The 8,387-nt window shown below is 35.2% G+C and overlaps 1 pseudogene; it reads right to left on the bottom strand.

Moving 5' to 3' along the window:
* Positions 1-7,279: 7,279 nt before the first annotated feature.
* LOC140640650 (large ribosomal subunit protein uL3-like) lies at positions 7,280-8,016 on the bottom strand (annotated as a pseudogene).
* Between the last annotated feature and the right edge of the window lie 371 nt (positions 8,017-8,387).

The raw sequence follows: 8,387 nt of genomic DNA, 5'->3' as shown, positions 1-8,387 counted from the left end.
ATTTAAACAAATTTCAGGGCTGTCAAGGAATGTTTTTTAAGGAAAGAGTCTTAATGTATCAATGCTTCATTCCTTTTTGTGGCTAAACATTCCATGATATGGACATACAACAGGAAGCCAGTAACCAAAGACATATCTTACACGACTCTACTTATATAAAATATCAAGAATAAGTAGATATATAGAGACAGAAAGTGGAAGAGTGGTTGACTAGAACTGGGTTTGGAGCATTACAAGATTGAGAGTGATAACTAAAAGTTAGGGGGTTTCACTTTGGGGTGATGAAAATGTTCTGAAATTGAGTATGATGATAGTTACACTTATCTGTGATTATTTCAAAGCTCATTGAATTATACAGTTTAATGGGTGAGTTGAATGGCATGTGAAAGTTGTTGATGAATGAAATAGGTGATGGGGATTAAAGAGTGCACTTGTCATGATGAACACTGAGTGATGCATGGAATTGTTGAATCACTATATTGTACACCTGAAACTAATATAACACTGTATGTTAACTAACTGGAACTAAATTTTTTCAAAATGAAAAGAAATTAGTTTCTAAAGCAGATTAAAGTAAAAGTATACTTGCCAAGTCAAAAATCAAAGGTATCTATAGGGAGTTAGGGCAGAGAACAAGGAGAGTTTGCTAAATGGCATGTAACTGATGAGTGCTAGCATATAGGGTTCAGGGAATTGTTCCCGAGAAGGCTAGAAGTGAAGCTGGACAGAGGAACTGGATAAGATCATGAAGGATATAGTAAGTCTTCAAAAATTAATTGTGGTAAAATACACATACCATAAACTTATCATCTTAACCATTTTTAGTATATAATTGAGCAGTGTTAAATATATTCACATTGTTGTATAACAATTTCCAGAACTTCATGCAAAACCGAAACTGAACTGTACTTATTAAACAATTCCCCATTTCCCATCTATCCCCAGCCCCTGGCAGACTCTGTTCTACTTCTGTTTTTCTGAATTTGACTAGATACCTCCTATCAGTCGTATCATGCAGTATTTGTCTTTTTGTGACTGACTTATTTTACTTTGCATAATGTTTTCAAAGGTCACATATGTTGCAGCATGCCTCATAATTCTTTTCCTTTTTAAGGCTGAATAATATTCCCTAGCATGTGTATACCACATTCTGTTTAGCCATTCATCTATATAATGTATCCTTGCTTTCACCTCTCAGCTAATGTGAAAAATGCTGCCACAAATATGGGTATACACATACCTTTTTAAGACTCTGCTTTTCATTGTTTTGGATATGTAACCAGAAATGGAATTAGTAAGCACTTTTCAAGGACTTTAAAATGTGTCTTGAGAACAGTGAACAGCACTAAGAATTTTCAGAAGCAGGAAAGTCACACAGACAATATTAAAGGAGGAACAATTATGGAGATTTTTTAATATTATGAAGAGGCAAATTAAGATTCAAGAAACCTGCTTCCTTGTCATGTCGTATTCTGTGTGATAATAGATTGAACCAAAAACAGACAAGAGTCTTTCTGGGATCCCAGTGAACTCTGATGTGGGCATGTGTTAAACTGTGCCTAAACAAGAGAAGGATTTGAAGGTAGATTTGAGAGTATTCTTAAGCTGCAAACCAGTCCATCAAATTAGGATAGAAACATCACTGTCCCAAATAGCTTTAGCCCAACTTCTGACCAAATACTGACTACACAATAGGCTTCTCTGACCCAAGGGGAATTCTTAGTAATTCAGGCTTTAAAATAATATCAGAATCATTCTTGGCAATCAGGAAGGCTGATGCATGTCTAAGGCTGTGCTCTTTCAGGAGTGATAGAGAGGGAATCTCTGAGGTATTAATATCTGCTTGAACGTGAGGCAAAAAAAATGTATACTATCTGTACCGAGATAGCAGGCTCCAAGCCACATATATTTCCCGTGGTAAAGAGAAAAAATAGAACTGGCTAAAATGGCTTATGCACAAATATTGACCAGCAAGAGGCTATGCTGATCCATTGGTGACCAGTAGGTAGCCAGATAAGACTTTCTGAGTAGACATACCAGAAGTGCACAATAGGCTTTGCAGAATTAGTTTTTATTTAAAAAATTTGTTTAACAAATAAATGTGTTTAACAAATAAATCACCAGGCTAACAAAAACAATCTCCTGTGGGGAACAAATTAGTGTCTGGAATTGGTACCACGTATTATCTGAAATTCCCAATAATCAATGAATTTTTGAGTTGAAAAGCTGAATAATAGCAATGAAAAAAAATCACTTGGTGAGCTCCAGTAAATTTGATGAAGCACAAGAAAAATTAATAAGTATGGATATAAACCAAGATAGTGCAGTGTGAATAACAGAAAAGAAAAAAAATCAAAATTGTTAACAGATTCAGACAAGTGTGGGACATCATTAAGTGCATCAACATATATGTGGAATACCAGAAGAGCAAGGAGACATAAAAAATATTTGAAGAAATAATGGCTGAAAATTATGCAAATGTAATGAAAATCATAATGTACCCACCTTAGAAGTTAAAAAACTCTAAGTGGAAAATGATGCAAAAAAATCCATATCCAGACACATCATAGTCAAAATGTGGAAAGACAAAAATAAAATATCTTGAAAGCTGCAAGAGACAAATGACGCATCATGCAATAAGAAAAAAAAATCACAATAAGAGTAACAGCCAACTTTTCATCAAAGCAGTGGATCTCAGAAAACAATGACATGTTTCCAAAATCAAAGGAAACAAAAGCAATAAATGAATTATTGGGACTTCATCAAGATAAACAACTTCTGCACAGCAAATAATAACCAAAACTAAAAGGTAACCTATAGAATGGGAGAAGATATTTGCAAATGTCTTATCAAATAAAGGGCTAGTATCCAAAATCTAAAAGAACTTAGCAAATTCAACATGCAAAAAACAAAAAATCTAGTTAAGAAATGGGCAGAAGACATGAACAGACATTTCTCCAAAGAAGACATACAAATGGCCACAGACACATGAAAAAATGCTCAACATCACTGAGCACTAGGGAAATACAAATCAAAATCACAATGAGTACCACCACACACTGGTCAGAATGGCTAAAATTTACAACGCAGGAAAATACAGTTGTTAGTGAGGATGTAGAGAAAGGAGAACCCCTCTTATACTGTTGGTGGGAATGCAACCTGTTGCAGCCTCTCTGGAAAACAGTATGGAGATTCCTCAAAAAAGTTAGAAATAGAGCTCCCCTACCACCTAACAGTTGCATTACTAGGTATTTATACAAAGGATACAGACATAGTGATTCAAAGGGGCACATGCACTCCAATGTTTATAACAGCAATGTCTACAATAGCCAAAATATGGAAAGAGCCCAGATGTCCATTGACAGATGAATGGACAAAGAAAGTATGGTGTGTATATACAATGGAATATTACCCAGCCATCAAAAAGAATGGAATCTTGCTATTTGCAACAATGTGGATGGAACTAAGGGTATTATGCTAAGCAAAATAAGTCAGAAAAAGACAAGTCCCATAAGATTTCACCCATATGTGGAATTTAAGGAACAAAATAGATGAACATAGGAAAAGGAGAGGAAAAATAATATAAAAACAGAGAGGGAGACAAATCATAAGTGACTTAATTACAAGGAACAAACAGGGTTGTTGAAGGGGAGGTGAGTGGGGGGATGAAGTAACTGGATGATGGGCATTAAGGAGGGCACTTGAAGTTATTGAGCACTTGGTGTTGTATGAAAGTGATGAATCACTGAATTATACCTCTGAAACTAATAATAATATAGGTTAATTAAATTGAATTTAAATAAAAAATTAAAAAATTAAACATCTTTTTAAAGAGGGAATTATGTAGGTAATTTTTAAAGACCACATAATTGCATATTTATTCCCTATTCTTCCCTTCATTGAAAATATGAAAAGACCTAACATAGTTGAATAGACCAGCATTATAATTTAAAAGCTTCCCACAAAGAAAAGTCCAGACCCTTTGGGAACCTAGGTAGTTCAGTCACTTAAGAGTCTGCCTTCAGCTCAGGTCATGATTCTAGCGTCCTGGGGTTGAGTCCAGCATCGGGTTTCTTGCTCAGCAGGAAGTCTGCTTCTCTCTCTCTCTCTCTCTCTGCCCCTCCCCCTTGCTCATTCTCTCTTTTGTGCTCTCTCTCAAATAAATAAATAAAATATTTTTAAAAAAGGAAAGTCTAGGCCCAGATAACTTGATTGGTGAATTCTACCAAACATTCAAAGAAGAATTAATACCTATAGCTCACCTATTCTTCTGAAATATAGAAAAAGAAGATTTCCTAACTTGTTATATGATACCATTTTAACCAGTATACCAAAAGCAAAGGCATTACAGATTTACAGGCCAATATTTCTTATGAATATTAAGATACACTTAAAACTTCTCAAAAAATACTATCAAACTGAATCTAGTAATATACAAAGAGTTGTACACTATGACTAAGTGGAATTGATCTCAGGAATGCAAGGATTAACATCTGAAAATCACTAATAATGCAATAAATCTTATTAATTGAGTAAAGGATAAAACCCATATTATCATCTAACTAGATGCAGAAAACATTTGAAATAACTAATACAATTTAATGACAAAATTACTCAAGGGACGCCTGGGTGGCTCAGTTGATTGAGCATTTGACTCTTGGTTTTGGCTCAGGTTGTGATCTCAGGGTCATGACATTGAGCCCTGCATTGGGCTCTCTGCTCAATGCAGAGTCTGCTTGGGACTCTTTCTGCCTCTCCCTCTCCAATCCTGCTCATTGTCTTTCTCTCTCTCTCTCAAACAAAACAAAAGAACTACCCAATAAACTGTAAATAGAAGAGACTTTCCTTACCAATATACAAAAATAGGCCATCTACAAGAAATCCACAACAAATGTTACACTTATATTAGGCAGGATAAAGAAAAGCTATGCAGATGATGAAGGAAGAAGTAAGACTATCTTTGCTGAAGATGACATGGTTTTGTATATAGAATATCCTAAGGAATATGCACACCTGAACGCACACTATTGGAGCTAATAAACAAGGTTAGCAAAGCTGTAGAATATAGATCAATACACAAAAATCTATTATATTTGCATAAAATAGCAATAAAAGTTCTGAAAATAAAATTAAAACAATTTCATGGATAATAACATCAAAAGAATAAAATAAATAAAACCACAGAATTACAAAATTTGTACACTGAAAGTTATATAACATCATTTTCAGAAACTAAAGATCTAAATAAATCATAAGACACTTCACATTTATGCAGTGAAAGACTTACTGTTTGGATAGCAATACTCCCAAACTGAACTCCAGATTCAGTGTAATCCTTATCAAAAGTGCAACTTTCATTTATTTTTTTTTAACAGAAATTGATTATTTTTAAAGAGAGGGAAGGAGCAGGGGCAGAGAGAGAGGGAGAGAGAGAATCTTAAGCAGGCTCCAAGCTTAGCATGGATCCCAGTGCAGGGCTCACTCTCAGAACCCTGAGATCATGACCTGAGCCGAAATCAAGAATAAAACACTTAACTGACTGAGCTACCTAGGCACCCTAGAAATTGATTTTTCAAAATAATAAGGGCCTTAAATCTAGAATATCTGAATATCTGAAGAACTCCTATAGTTCAATAATAAAAAGAAAACACAATTAAAAAATGAGCAAAGGTTTGAATAGACATTTCTCCAAAAATATATATACACATGGCCAATAGACATATGAGAAGATGCTGAAAATTATTAGTCATTGGAAAAAATAGACACTGGAAAGCTTCATACCCACTAGGATGGCAATAATGAAAAGGACATATAATAAAATCCTGGAGAAGATATGGATACATTGAAATCTATATTGCTTGTGGGAATGTAAGATGGTGCAGCTACTTTGACACTCAAAAAAAGCAAACATGGAATTACCTTATTACCTGACAGTTCCATTTCTTCCTGGGAGAAAGGAAAACATACATCCATATGAAGACTTATGCTCCTCACAGCATCCTTCATAATAGTTGAAAGGTGGAATTGAGTACAATTGGCAATAAAGATAAATGAAGTCCTGATGTATGCTACAACATGCATGAACTTGGAAAATACACTAAGTGAAAGAGTCCAGTCAAAAAACACCACTTATGGTATGGCTCAATTTATATGAAATATATTGAGGTGACTCCATAGAGACAGAAAATTACTTGCTTAGGGCTCAGAATAGGTATGGGGCAGCTAATGGGTATAGGTTTCTTTTGGGAGGAATTCAAGCATTCTAAAGTTCTATTATAGTGATGGCGAGCAATTATGTGATTATACTAAAAATACTGAATTGGATATTTTAAAAGAGTGAATCTTACAGAATCTGAATTATAGCTCAGTAATGCTGTTAAAAAGATAATTGCTTACACAGAAAATAATGTATTAGTATAAAATGTACATAAAAATAATGTATGAAAACAACAGCAAAAAAAGACTGGGAAGAAATATATTGCAAGGTTTTTATATTATTAACTAACAAAGGAGAAAAAGTGAATCATAAAAAGTACTTGGACAACACTGAGTAATGTATGTAATCATTGAATCACTACATTGTACATTGAAACTAATATAATACTCCAAGTTAATTTTTATTTTACTGGAATTAAAAATAGACAATCCAAAAATTGTCAGAAAAAATAGAGAAATGGAAGCAAAGAACAGATGCTACAAAGAGATAACAAAGAACAAGAGGTACTACTCAATTTGAAGACTTATTATAGAGCTCAGTAAGAGAGCAGTATGGTAATATAGAAGGATGCATCAATGGAACAGAATACAGTTCAGAAAGAGACCTATGCAAACATTTATAGTTGATTTTTGACAAAGGTGAAAAACAATTCTGTGGGGAGATGACGACAGTAAAAAATAAGTATTATGGGAAAATTGCACACAATCCCCTGCCCCCACCTTTGATTGATATGTAATCGTGTGTATTATGTGTAAAAAGTAGCTCAAAAGAGATCATGGGCATAAATATAAAACCTAATGTTATAAAAGTTCTACGGAAAATCATAGGAAAAAGTCTTTGTAATCTTGTATAAGGTAAAGATTTCTAAAAAAAAAAAAAAGGTAAAGATTTCTGAGATACCACAATCAAAGCCATCATTAATAAAAAATCATAAAAATCTAAAAAAAATTCCATCTTAAAGACCCTCTGAAGAGAATAAAAAGCTATAAATGAAGAAATATTGGCAATGTATTTCTTTTTGTTTTGTTTTTCCACTGGAAAATAATTTTTATTGCAATGCCATCAGCTGCACAGTCTGTTCCTGACATTAGCAATTTGGTCTTTCTTAAGTGGTCCCATGAAAGCTTTCTTCTCCTCCACAGTCTGGAATAAGACAGAGCCAAACTTGGAAGTGGTGTTGATGAGGTGGTGAAGCTGAGGTGGTGAAGACCTCAATGGTGAAGCTGAGGTCAGTCTTCTGGGCCTGTCCTTTGGTCTGTACCAGTGAGGACTTGCAGAAAATAAGCTGTTGACTCTTGGTTCCCAGCACACAGCCTTTCAGCCTGACAGAGGCATTGATCACTTCACTATAGTGGATAAAACCACCCAGAGAGTTGATGCTCCCATCAGACATATCATAATCAGTGGAAGCATTGTTCTTAATTACTTTGCCATCCTTGATGAGGTAGCTCTGGCCGGTCTTGTAGATCTTCTTGTTGATCTCAGTGTGGTGATGGTAGCTTTTCTGCCCAGCCTGAACCACAGAGAAGGCCATGGTGCAGAATGCCATGCCCCAATACAGGCAACCTTATGCAGCCTCTGCCCGGTCTTGTGGGGTAGCTTCTTGGTATGCCAGTGGCCGGTGATCCTTTGTAGCTTTTGTTTTTTGTGATACCAATGACAATGATCATCTCATCCTGTCCAGACACTGGATTCACAGGCACCTCTTGTCAGTCCCATCCACCTTCTCAGCTCTCAGGCACTATGCTTCCATTTACCTGGCTCTCCATGAGGTGGGCCGCCACCACCGTTGTCATCATCACATCGTGGTCACTTCTTCTTTTTCTCCTTCTCCTCCTCCTTCTTCTTTTTTGTAAACAAGGACAATTTGATTTTTAGAGGTAAACAAACAGGGATAAATATGGTTTCAGGGAAAGGTCATGACTGGTTCATATTCTTGGACCTACTAGAGGGCCATCTTTAGCCTGATGTTTTTCAAGATCATGTTGAAGTATGGGCTAACACTCCCACCTGAGGATTATTTAATTCCCTAAGGAATGTATATTTGTTCATTAACTATTTTTTAGGGCACAGACTGTGAATACTCATGTTAAGTTGTATATATATTGTCCAAAAGCAATGCAAATGATTTTTGTCCTATAGGAAGAAAACCTCCAAAATAATTGTCTAT

The sequence above is a fragment of the Canis lupus genome, chromosome 9 (assembly GCF_048164855.1).
Source record: "Canis lupus baileyi chromosome 9, mCanLup2.hap1, whole genome shotgun sequence".
In the NCBI taxonomy this organism is placed as follows: Eukaryota; Metazoa; Chordata; class Mammalia; order Carnivora; family Canidae; genus Canis; species Canis lupus.
Note: the sequence above shows the minus strand (reverse complement) of the source record. Positions and strands in the feature narration are given on the sequence as shown.